At 42.0% G+C, this 13,261-nt stretch overlaps 1 protein-coding gene across 6 annotated transcripts in view; it reads right to left on the bottom strand.

Annotated features, from left to right (window-relative positions):
- The window catches only part of LOC124187797 (protein qui-1), an 89,329-nt gene that overhangs the window by 15,091 nt on the left and 60,977 nt on the right, over window positions 1-13,261 (bottom strand). For 5 of the 6 annotated variants that reach the window (XM_046579981.1, XM_046579976.1, XM_046579975.1 and 2 more), the window contains exon 2: window positions 365-402. The exons of the other annotated variant lie outside the window; for it this stretch is intronic. The gene's annotated coding sequence lies outside the window, so the exon portion shown is untranslated. The remainder of the gene's footprint in view (window positions 1-364; window positions 403-13,261) is intronic. 6 annotated transcript variants of the gene reach the window in all.

Raw genomic sequence — 13,261 nt, 5'->3', positions numbered from 1 at the left:
TGTCCGAAGGATATGAAAGTCGAATTTGCCGAGGAAGGAACGAAATTGAGGATCTCGTCCTGATGAAAAGGTCGAACGGTTATATCTCCACTGCCCGTCCCTCTCTTGGACCGGGGATGTTTCTCCGTCTCTCTCTAACCCCGTCTCCTATCCACGATGAAAATATCTGGTCCGTTAGTTTCCAAAATTAATAAGGACTGCGGGTGTCGTAAAGCCTCAGACTCCTAAAGAGAGCGCGGGATCGATAATACTTGCGGAGTGTGTGGGATCTTAACGATAATAGGATTTATTCATACAACCGTAACCTCTCTCAGTTACTGCGAATGCAAAACCACCGCTCGCTCAATTTGTGATAATTACGTACCCTCAGAATATTTTTGAGGTCTCGTCCGTATGAAGCATCTGGAACAGAAACGAAAATACCTTGATATAAATACGGGGTGAAATCAATTTAGTTTATAAATCGAACGGAGGGGATAAAAGTGGAAATCGCAGATCACATTATGCTAAAATGACGTATCGCCGAGGGAAGATTGCTTCGAATAGAATCAGCACGTAACATGGCAAATTGTGATTTATCTCGAAATAGATTTCGGTTAGCAAGCTTGGGAAAGAAAAGCTGATCGAGACGACAAAGAAAATAGGAAACTATCTATAACGTCCCATTGCATCACGTTTTAGATCGCTCTGATGATATTCGCGTATATTTATGAATTCCCCCTCAGGCAGCGGCCGGAATTTAATCAAGCTTCGGGTGCGATTAGCAAGAATTCGATGTTGGACACCAGAATAATACCGTTAGCCTTCTTTGACCATTTCGTCAGTTATTATTTCCGACTGCAAGGTAGACAATGAGTTCTGAATATGTGATAATAAATTGTTGAAGATGCTTCAAGCACACGTCGGACCTTCGAAACCCCGAGTATCAAACATCAGTGGTCTCTTTGGAGTTGAAGGTACTATACACGAACAATAAAACGAAATGGTAGAAACGCATGTAGGAATAGGTCCAAAGCAATCTCCCAGCTCGTATAAAATCCTCGATTCCTCGGCTACTTTTGAGCGACGAACAAATTGGCTTCTTTCCAGTATTTACCGATACACTGTACTTACAGGTCAGTAAAAGACAGTGAAGCAGAGCGTGTCGTGTAGGTGTAGGGAGTGTTTGCCAGCGACCTTGACCACGAAGTCTGTTGTATAAATATTATGGTGTCATCCTCGCATTTTAGATCAATTGTACTTCGCGACACGTATAGTAGTATCGTATAAATATTATTAAAGCTCAGACAGTTGGCGACAAAAAGTCTCGCGTTTGGAATCGCCTTGCTTATCTCACTGTTCGCCAAGCAATTTTCCACTACTTTGCAACGAAATTTTTTAGGTAACCTCGCTTCTGAAGGGTTTACGTTTCGGATATGAGTTCCGTGAAATGTGAGCACTAACACGTTCCTCACTTATCGGTTAAAGTTTACGAGTGAGAAGAAAACGGGTCATCCGTCGAAAAATCGATGTACAGTGCGACTATCTCTAGAGTTTGCTGTTAGTACGAAGCAAGAAAAAATTTAAGCAAATAATTCATGTTATATTTGGGAATTTCGGTGAAACGAGCCAACGGTACGTGAGTAAGCGAAACACTCCGCGAAGTACCATCATTGAAAATGAAAAAATAATAAATCGTGGGCGGGACGAAGCGGTAGAAGGAAAACATTCTCAGGGACGACCATCCAATTTTTTGCCCAAGCCTGCGTTAAACAAATCGAACAGCGTGCGAGGTAAGCAAACAAAAAACAATCACATGTGCAGTCGTTCGGTGTGTGCAAAGTTCAAATTCGAATGTGGCGACCGAATACAAGAGAGGGAAAAGCTCAAGGAAAAGTTATTCAAGTAAAAAAAAATTCAGACGATGGTTAAGTCCTCTGGTATACGTACGTATATCGTCGTGCGCTTAAATAGGACAATTACACGCCACTGTTGAATTAAGCTTACTGCAAAGTAAAAAAAAAGAACTCTGCTACTTGTTAATATTCTGAACCTGCAGCAGGTGGAATAGAGGCTACATGCCCGCGGCTATGTAACTTGGTATCGTTCGAATGGAAAGAAGTACGGCTACTAACTAGCGATAAGAAAGAAAAAATTTTATCCCGCAAGAAAACCTTGGATAAAAATCCGGCCACGTAACCGAGATGGAAGAATTTCATCTACCGAGGCTGAAACATCTGACACGACAAAGTTCCGCTGTGCTTTTTCCGGAAGTTGTATAGTTTCAAGCACCATTCTTTATAATTAATGAATACCGAGCAAAACTTAAAGGCGTTCAAACTTTCTGAATACAGCACCGTCTTGTCACAGCCATCTGACTCTAAGGAAAACGTTGGTAATCAATTTCACGATGTATGCACAATACATTAAAAGAAATTTTCGGAAATATGTCACAAATCCACCTCGGGCGACTGTCTAACTCTGTAAACAAGTATGCGCTAACTTCGGGTGTGTTTTCCGCGTGCAAATATGCGTCTATTGGTCCGGAGGATTGCGCTTGAATTACGCGCGTATAGTGGAAAGGCGAGTATCCGTAATCAACCTGCGGGTTTCCAGGACCTCTTGTCTGCAAATACCGGGCGAGATACCGACGCCCGGAGAGTTCTCGACGCTGGGTTTATCGAACGTCGTTATCAAAATGTAGATAACGCCCCTTGATTCAACCGTTAATTTCGATATATATTCCAAGACCCGAAATACGTCTTGCCGATTAATAATTATAAACCGATGTTCGTAAAAATAGAGAGAGAGATGTGCTTTGGAAAACTGAATTTTGTTTCCAACTTACATCTCGCCGGCTATAACACCGTGACGGGTCATTAATCTCTAATATCGAAGAAGCGCAAAGAATTGTTCTGGAAAATGTCACCGAGACCTCGGAGTCGTCGAGTGGTTCATTTTTCTTCCCGTTTCTCGTCGTTAAAGGAGAAAAATCGAAAAAAAGCCGAAGGGAAGTTTAACAAAGTAAGATAAAAGCGTTAAAAATCTCCTCCGTCAGCAGCACCACGCTTTTATCTATTACATGGGCACTCTACAAGTTGAACGATCAACTTTTTCCAATACCGCGATTACTGCAGTTGTCTGATTACAGAACGGCGTCTGTGATAATCAGACTCAACTGACAATCCTTACGTCTCAAAAGCGTTTAATCAAAATGGCACAATATCCTTGTACAGTTTCACACGGTTGGATGATTCAAACTATACCGTATAAATTGTTGCAAAACCAGTACGCTATTTCAGTTTTTAACAAAACATAAAACTATGGCGTGAGCTACAAGAGTGCGGGTAGGTATATGTATAATAAAATTACCGAAGAAAATCTGCATCGTCTGTATAAACCGGCTGAACGAGAGTGTCTCAGGTGAGCAGATGGCCCAAAATTACACGTATAATGATCGCGATACCAAAGTTGAGGTGGCTAACAAGCACGCGGTAAAATAAGAGGCCATAATTCAGGCGAGGCCCAAAAACCCGGAAAAATAAGTTCCCGGTGTTTGTATATTTGTGGAAGGCTGCAAGGTTGGCAGTGCTGTTTTCTCAGAGTGATACCAAATGTTTTTCTTCCTATTGTGATGAGAGAAATACCTAGTATACTCGTTGGTTAATGGGTTCGCCTCACGGAGCTTTCCTCTTCTCCTCTTTTTGCCTCTCATTCTTCTCCGAGTGCCTCGTTCTTCGTTTATACCTCCGTCAATTCTGACGTTCGTTATAAATAATACACATATATAGATATACACACTTTGCGATACAAAGGTAAGTGAATTGGCATTCAATTTATTATTTTATATACCGAAGGAAAGTTCTCTTTCCTTCTCATCTTGCCCTCGAAAACTTTTCAAATCATATTCGAGTAACTTTTATCCCGAGGATACTGTACTCGATCTTGCAGATCCAATTGGAATATATTTATTATGCATTACTTCTTGTACAGTTTTGATCGATGAAAATTATACAATACCTAATGTCCCACCATTATTTCATGATATCGAAACCGCTCGTGCTGACCAGCCTTATTACAGGTGCGAGAAACTTATCAACAACCTCCAATTATTAATTCTGCCTACGGAAGAAAAGGTAATCCTATTTCACGAATTTAAATCAAATCTAACGTACGTTTCACGTGCTATGCATATAATAATGAAAAATGTCTCCAAGTTCTTCCCTTTTCCTCATCATTTTAACCTGCATATGCATGATGTGTATTAATTGTATGTGTATCTAGACGCGCGCACAAAAGAAAACAAAACGTACGTATGTAACAAACAGCGCGTTCCGTATACCGAATTCAGTTTTAATTTCCCTAGAGCGTAAAGTGAGAGGCGAAGTGCGAGAGGGTGAAACACTCCACCGATTGCTTCCCTCTCTCGGAGTTCTACGACGGTGATTAAAAACATTTGTTGTACTCGTTACACTATTTTCTCCGATTTTTCACCCAGGTAATTAAACGTCACCGTGTATAATTTGCATTTTTGCAAAACGACGTGGGGGCGTAGGAAAGTACAGAAAAAAAGCCGAAAAGAATAATTGATCCCCGAATCGAGACTGGTTGTTAAACGAGAACATTCGACTGGTCTTTTTTAAATTTAGTTAATTAACAAGCGGTGAATAATTGCGGTAATTCTTCAGCCCCTTAAATTTCCGCACGATAAATTATCCCTATTTATAATTATGAATTTGAAACTCGGTCTGATCGTGAATAATCCTCGGATCGCTGATTTCCCTTTGCACCCTCGATGAGGCGGTTTTTCGAAACAATAACCGTTCGCTTTTTAGCCGGCGTCGCTACGACTTTCACTTTCACCTTCTCTCACCTCGCGTCGTGTTGCGAGACCCTTGAAACCCTCCTCAACAATACCCGTTTGCGAATCAGGGTAGACCGCACAATTCCCATTATACAACAAGAGCGGCGGGTTCTGTATGCCTACTTCAATTCAACGTACCTTGCAAAATTCACCCTACAAACTCTGACCGCAAACGAGCCTTCGGATTCTCTCGCCAATCGGTATGCGGGATAAAAATTCTAGCATCGTCCTTTAACGCAGTGAATCAAAAAGAAAAGGACGAAAGTGAAATTACACCACGAAACTCTCGGAGAATGGAGTTGAAAAAAAGACGTACCTTACGTTTGTCGAGGTATGACGTTGATGCTGAGAATTATTACAAACGATGTATCATCTTCCATACAACGTTAACTTTACACATTGCCCCGTGAAAACGCAATACACGAGGGAAATGAATTTTCGCTGCAAAAAAGATACACCCGGGGACTGAACCAGCAGCCTAGCTCGGTCTGAAGTTGACTAATAAGTTGTTTTTTTCGACAGACATTTTCAGGTTCCTGCAGCTCATCCCGCATACCTGTCGACTTATGAATTTTGTCTGCAAGTTCTATTAAACCACCGAGGAAACTATTTCCACCGCTTCGGTACGATACTTTATTACCGAAACAACAAGTGAAGAAAGTTTTAGCCTCGGTTCTGCTAAGGCCGTTATTGACGAAAACTTTCCCCGCCTTACCGTCATAATATGTTTTCAATTTCAGAACTGATACATCCACGCTCTCAATTACGTCGCATTAACTTAACAAAGTTTCGAACCCTGCAGCGACGCGACTTAAAATTAAGAACTTTGCTACCTACGAGGGAATTGTTTTTTTCGGTCACCAAGTTGACAAACAGCGTTGCAGCATCGTCGTTTCTTCCTCTGAAATTGCATCCCTTTGCACAATATTCCTCCGGACTGAAATCGCGCGGCAATACGAAATAACGAAGCGGAAGTTTCATGCCTGAATTCCTTTCTATTTTCGCATGGATTTATTCCTGCCACGTCGAATAATAAAAACAAGCGAAACCTCCTCAACTCTCTGCATGATTTCACGTGAAATTTTCTAAAATGCGAAAAGCAGCTGCTCCCCGCCAAGGTTCCCGCCCAGCTTAACTCAGCAACACACTACCGTCAGGATGTCGGAAGGAGGATGAAGACGGGGATTAAGAGATAGGGGAGGCTTGTCGTGGCACCCGTCAAGTCGCTAAATAATTAACGCCACCTCTTCAAAATTTCATGAACCACGAGTCCCCGGGTTCCAGAATACTCCATACACACCTAAAGCGGAAACTAAGGCCCGAGACTCTCGGATTATATCCTCGACTCGTCCTACGAGCTGTGCAGCACTTATACATGTAAAACCCAACCCTCGCAATTTCCCCGAGCCACACGCGTGTTTCACATACGTGCGGCTTGCCCGCCGCAAATAGGGGATAGGATCGTGTTAACTGACGATGAGGGTAGAATTTGGGAAAGTTTCGGCAACCGCTGAGCAACATCCACCACCGGCGCGGGTAAATTCACGACTAGGAATGAAAGGTCCTCCGCACTAATTGACGCAATTGTTCAACCTTGCGTGACCTTCCACATTGCCTATTTAACGAGTTTCGCACAATAGCAAACCGGTATACCAACCTATTTGCAAGGATGAATATTATCCCGAAGGGAGGACAATCGCTGGAAGAAATTGCACTCAGCGATAGCCGTGTATTTGCTATAACTCTCGAAGTGCACCGGGTGAAACGGGTGAATATCAGTTACAACCGTCATTGTTACGTACGCGATCCGCGTGGCGTGTGGCCGAGAAAAGTGCGCTTTTCATCGAGCCACTTTACTCCTCGTCGGCCAATATCCTTCAATTTCCGGCCAGTCCTTTCTTTCCGGCATTATGTGTATAATGGCGGCTCTTCAGACCTCCTGCACGACAACGGGTCGACAGTGAGATACGAGGCTAAAACTTCCCTCGGGAATTTCCTTGGTACCTCCGCACTTTAGGTACAAAAAAAATGCGCCTTGGCCCAACTTTTCCGACCTCCGAAACCTTGGCTCGAATTTCATCCCTTTTAAACCTTTTTGCGGTGTACGTCCCGACGTTATCTGTATGCGGGGTGCAGGTTTATATAAGGTATACAGGTATGTCGGAGGGCTCCGGAGATTCGATTAACTCCCATGACACTCGAAACGCGGCACGTCGTACCGAGAAATTATGTCTCGGAATGGAATTCTGGGGATGTAAAGAAGAAGAAATGCGTTTTTGATTTGCCGAGATTACCTACATTTTTCACTCGTAATATTACAGGTACGTACAAATAATGACTCACGTGTTACAATTGTAACAGACAAGAGATTTGCGTTTTTCAATTGTTAGGGGAAGTAGATACATTCGAAACTGCACAAAGTTTTTTGTGCTGAAATATCTGTGAATTTCAGATATACCAATGATATTATACCATTCTGCAGCCAGCCACACGATTTATACATTCATAACTTTTCCTCTCTCTCTCTCTCTCTCTCTCTCTCTCTCTCTCTCTGACACTCCATAATCTGAATAAAATACGGTTTTTTCACAACCTACGTAACAGTCGGACGAAGTGGATTAATTTCCTGCATAGAATTACAATTTTATTCATGACTCAATCACTTGCTGAGAGATTAAATAACAGATCGACAAATGCTCGTAGAACTGAGCGTAAAGAAAACGAAACGGCTTGTATGGCAAACGAATAGTCGATCTACAGATTTGTGGGAAGTAAAAAAAGTAGTGAAAAATCTGAATCTCGTATAAAGGTTTCGGACTTGACCCGCATAGTAAGAAAGGTATAATGTATGTAAAAAAAAAAAAAATTAATATGAAAAGAAGTATGAGAAAAAAACACGCGGCGGCCTCGAATGATTTTTTTCTTCCTTTCCTTCCTTCTCTCCTCCGCAAACACGTTTCTGCGTTTCCCGCTTGACAAAGTAGCCTCGTTATCCCTGACACCTCGTCGTACTTCGTGTCCATCTTCATTACCCTCCGGCTCTCCCGTCGCTAATGTATATTGTGCTTTCCCTGGCAAGATTACAGCGAGAGTGAGGAGACGCGATGTGCTGCCATTAAATGTCCACCATCGCTACCCGAGTCGTTAGATCAGAATTCCGTGGAGCAGAAATTTCAGCGAGCGATATGCAGCCGAAGCGTATAAAAGCGCCAGCGAGCTATTATACCACGAGTATATGACTATAGGGCATTCCGCACGCTGAACGTTGCTTATCAAAAGGTTCTTCCGGGACCTGTGAGCGAATGATACTTCGGCCTTTGAGAAGGGATTCAAGGATCGATCGCATAATTCGATACTGTGCGGTATTTCTCCGGAAAACCCATCGACACTTCAAAAACGACCTCAATATGCAGTCAAGGGTGTATCTCGAAGCCGAAGTGGCAGGGTCCGAGGTATACAATGGGCATATTTATAACTCAGTCCGCCGCGAATTTCCAACATCTTCCCGAAATTTTCAGTTCTGGCTCAGAAAATCGAAGGAAACGTTTCGGGCTGTAGAGAATATAAAAGGAAAAGGTTTGGCCGGCTCACATTTGCTCTCGAGGTTATCGTAAATTACGGAATTCAAGCAGAAACTACACTCCGAGCACGGCTACACGACGACCTGCGTGCCTCTTTTTTTCTCGTCTAAATTTATTTTCCTCAACAACAGTCACGCGATAAGCGAAAGCAGTAGTCGGATGGCAAGATTTGCATAATTAAACACTGTGCCCTTCTCCTTCTTCTTTTCGTCGTCTAGTCCTTCTGTTTGGAAGGAAAACTTTTTTTGTCACTGTGAAAACTAATTAGCTCGTGCGGCGTACGCTTTCTACTCGATATGAAATTTCGCCAGCGGTTCCCTCGGGAAGAAAACGCACAACAGACGCTACAGTCTCGCTTCTTCGGCTTGATAGCCATAATCTGTGACAGCGAAGTTGCTCATCTTTTATCCTCCAACCACCCTTTCCTCAAGGACGAAAAGACACGCGCCGACAATTTATTAAATACCCAAAGGACTGCTCGACGCGACGGTCCAAGTTCACACAAAGTAGTCGTTTCGCATGATTCCATTCTCCTCACGCTTTGTTCCAACGTGATATTTATTCATTTGTTCAATTATTTATTTATTGAATTTAAAAGTTTGCATAAATATCATAAATACTAGTAAACCCTACGGAGGAACACATACCTGTTCGTAGGATCGGAATAAAACGAAATAAATGAAAAATGAAATAGAATCTACAAACTGCCATAAGCGGTCGGTATCGTTATCATCTCTAAATTCAAGTTTGAAGAGCCATCTGGGAACGCGTTTCTAATACATCATCCACAGATCCTTGGATTTGTCCCTGCACGCATTGCGCATTCCCGACATCGAGGATCGAAGACTCGCCTCATCTGCTTCGCGCTGGACGCTATTTCGCTTCTTTTGCTTTTCTTTCTTTTTTCTATTTCACGCAGCACCGTCAGACGGTTTCAAAGAACACAATGATCTCCAAGTTTTCAATATCGATGGGAATCTCCCGAAGCCTCGATATTGTCGTGTCTCGATAACAGTAACTGCCAAGGATCACCTCCGAGCGTTTCTCGAAAAATCCTTTCACCGACGGACGTACAGAAAAGCTTTTCCGCGATCAGGACCGACCCTTCACAAGTAAGCTCTCGGCATTATAATGGTCGTGGAAGAAATTTCGTATCGAACTCAGGGATATAACGACTTGTTTTCAACGACACCGAATATCCGAAGGATACGACGAGCGTCGATCGAGGCAGAAAACGCGAGGAATCGGAATAAATATAACGACAATCAATGACAATTGTTCGACGGTGACAAAATTAGTTTCAACAATTTCCCGGCCTTCGCTCAATTCCACGACAACTTTATCTATTATACGCGTACTCTCACGTTAATTTAACTTACGATTAGTTGATAACAAAATTCGGCCTCCGTATAACGGAGACGAAATTGCACAAGTTATACGCGACTTTCATAACAACGGATGAGCCTGCACGTTGTCTGAATATACGAATCATTCTGGGCCGTTTCACTGCATACGATGAACCGCAGACGGTCAGATAAGGATCGTACGTATTCCTCTATTCGTACCAACGACGAGGTCTTAGGTTCGCGGTACGGCCGTTAATTATTGTAACAAGCCTATCACGGACTGTTACGTGAGAAAAGGAGCTTTATTTCTCAGCTGAAACCTGTATCAGTGCCTGTTTCGCATTTTTTTAAAGTAAGCGAAGTATTATAGTCTCGTTTCCCTGTTCGCATTATACCCGGGCTTTGTTCCTACACCTAATACCTTATACCTCATACTCCCCGCAGCAAACTGTTATCCAAGTATGAATAAGCGAATAATTTACCACGCGGAAAAAGTATCCTGGCGAAAGAAAAAATAAAAATTTACATCCCGGAAGGTTTCCCAACGCGGCGCTTGAGTTTTCAACGTCGCTAAAAAGTTTGTTAAAGGAAGAAAAAAAAGGACAAAAGAAAAAAAAAAAAAAAGTTTACTCGAGGCGCGGCCGGTTGTGCGAAGGGATGAAATGCAATAGAAAATCGTGACACGGAGCCGCGAGCCATTATCTCCCAGGAGAAGTACACTCTCCTTGTCGAACCCCGTTGTACAGCTTCGACGCTTATACAATACATTCGAAATTCTCTTAGTCTCTCCATCTTCCCCCTTTCGGCTGTCAAACTTGTTACACTATCGATCGCCGCCATCATCGCAGGTACGCAACACGGCACAACGAGAGTGAAAGTACTACGCGATTTATGATCGGCCGCCTTGAATTAAGCGTCTCATGAATTTCGTGACGAATTTATACGACGCGAGGTAAGATATCGGCACATTTCTAAGAATTGTTAATCAAAAATAATAACGCACGATAACGAAGGTCAAGAATTTCATAGATCGATCGGAAAGTAACTTTGTCTGAAAATAAAACACACCCTGTTGTATAATACATTAGCGCACGATTTATTTCATTCCATTCATAACTCGCAGAGAAATAATAAAAATAGATTTTTATTTCTCAAGATATGTCGAGGCCAGAACAAGCTTGGCACAGGAGCTTTATAATAACGTCCGATGCAGACATTTTTTGCTTAACCGAATCTTTTTCTTTTACACGAGCGTCAGTTCAGTTGCAGGCTTCTTGTTTTTTCAACAATATTTTCGCACCGTTTCAGCCTTTAACGCATATTGATATTGAAATTAAGAAAAGGCGATAATTTACGGTAGTGAATATTCCTTCTTTCGGCAAAAGGTAATTAACCAATTTTCATGGTGAATATGCAAGGTGAATTTAATTTGTCGATCCACTTAATTCCATCAATAAAGTCTGGTTACTTGATTAATTAGCTTGCTTTGATCGTCAAATTGGATTCATTATAGAGCCACGCTGGAAACGAGTGACTGAAAGCTACTTTCGGTACAATTTCATTTATCGAGGGGTAAATTTATCTCATTCAATTATTTTTAACAACATAACAGGGTACATTTCGATACTAAAAATGCTAAAGTTTGTCAAGTCCTTACCTTACCGTCAAAGACTTATCTATTAAGAACTCTATACAAAGTGCCACTTTTACGTATCGATCAAATGGACTCGACCATAGGTTTAATTCGAATTATTCAATTTGCAGGTAGATGCAGAGAATGCGTACGAACGTCAACAACGTGATTGTCGAATCGTCGGACTAGATTTATGCCAAAGTAGAAGTAAAAGGCATGCCTGTAACGTTTCGGAGCCACTCTGTTGAGAAGCGTGTCTAATCATCAATTAATTCCAGCTCGACAGCCCTAGACTTTGGCAAATTGAAAATCCTCGCGTGCTAATGGAGAAGGGTTCCCTGCGTGTTTCGCTTTTCTTCCTATTATACACAGAGTTACGTGAGCGTCGAGCGATGCAGGCATAGCGTGACATTATTCTGGAGCGTTATCGACCCCGGTTGGCTTGGCTGACGTTATTTTTAATATTCATTACTTGGTTTATGATTAATTAACGATACATTCGCACCGATTGTGGGAAGAGTCTACAACCTGCATTGTTTATACCTCGAACAATATTTAATCGCGTAGGTTGTACAGTGCAGTATTGGAAAATCGTTATACTTTCGAAGCGAGCCAGAATTCCGCGCTTTAATTGCTACGAACCATTCTCTTACGCATCTAATTTGTTTATCGATCAATGTTGACATAGCTTATCGGGTTTATCTATGTTACACGCTTCGTCATATTTGGCGTAAGAATTTATTTGCCAAAGACTTTAATGCGCATAAATTATCAAGCCACAGGAATATCCGTTTAACGTCTCTCGTATTTCCTGCGGATGAAATTGAACGCCCTTTCAACATTATTCAACTTCCGTCTTCTCGTCCGCCTTTCAGCGTATGGTATAAGGTCCGTTCTCCGTTACACTTGAAAATGCACAGGAGCTGATAGTGCAGGGTATTACTTCGGAGTCTCGAAATTACGGCTCGATAGTCCTTTTCATCGCGAAGCGAGCTCATTTATATTTTTCCCTGGCAAAAATATATATATATCCACTGTCTGCAGGTAAGTTATCACGATTTTAATTGCCTTTACCCCAAAGCTTTCCAAGTTCCCGTAGAGAAATATTATTTTAAATTTTCGGCAAAGGTATAATTAGACCTCGCAAAATTTATTTTTACCGCCCAATTTCTGCCGCAGAGATCGTTTTCATCCGTGTCCTTGTCACCGTTCAACTGTATCGTACACTCGGTAAAAAAACCGTCACTATTAATTAAACCCGTCCCAGTTTTGAAAATGAATTTAAATAAAATTGACAGCCGAGAAATCTTTTAATTTCATCGCAGCTCCCCCTTTCCGTTTCACCGCTATTTAATTAACTTACTCGTCGCGCTTTCCACCCCCCCGAATACTTCACTTTTTAGACGTGGTGGCAGTTTTAAAACTTCCGCAGTACTTTTTGCTACCCCGCGTATGTATGTGTACTATCAATGAGTTCACACTCATCGGTGAACGGCACGGTTTAAATACTAATAAAAAATATTTCATTATTTGTTTCATCAGTCACGGACAGTGACTGTGTATTTTCGATTAAATATCGCTTCTTCTTTTCGTTCAATCACGTTACAAAGTATAATTCGGTTACGCACTAACGCAAGCAAACAAGTGTATTCTGACGAAAGCAATATTTTCTCCAATGCTTGGCCAAACCTTGCGGTTATGCAATAACTCAGCCGGACATAAGGTTCTCGGGAATTACAAGGAGTTTGAGAAAATCGAAAGAACCTGTCGAATCGACGGTTGGTTTTCAGCGTTGCAGGTGAAGGCGGGTGTTTCTCGTTTGCGAGCAATTCTCGGGCACCGGGAGCTGAGTTTCTGC

The sequence above is a fragment of the Neodiprion fabricii genome, chromosome 1 (assembly GCF_021155785.1).
Source record: "Neodiprion fabricii isolate iyNeoFabr1 chromosome 1, iyNeoFabr1.1, whole genome shotgun sequence".
Classification (NCBI taxonomy): Eukaryota; Metazoa; Arthropoda; class Insecta; order Hymenoptera; family Diprionidae; genus Neodiprion; species Neodiprion fabricii.
This window is presented reverse-complemented; position numbering and strand designations above follow the sequence as displayed.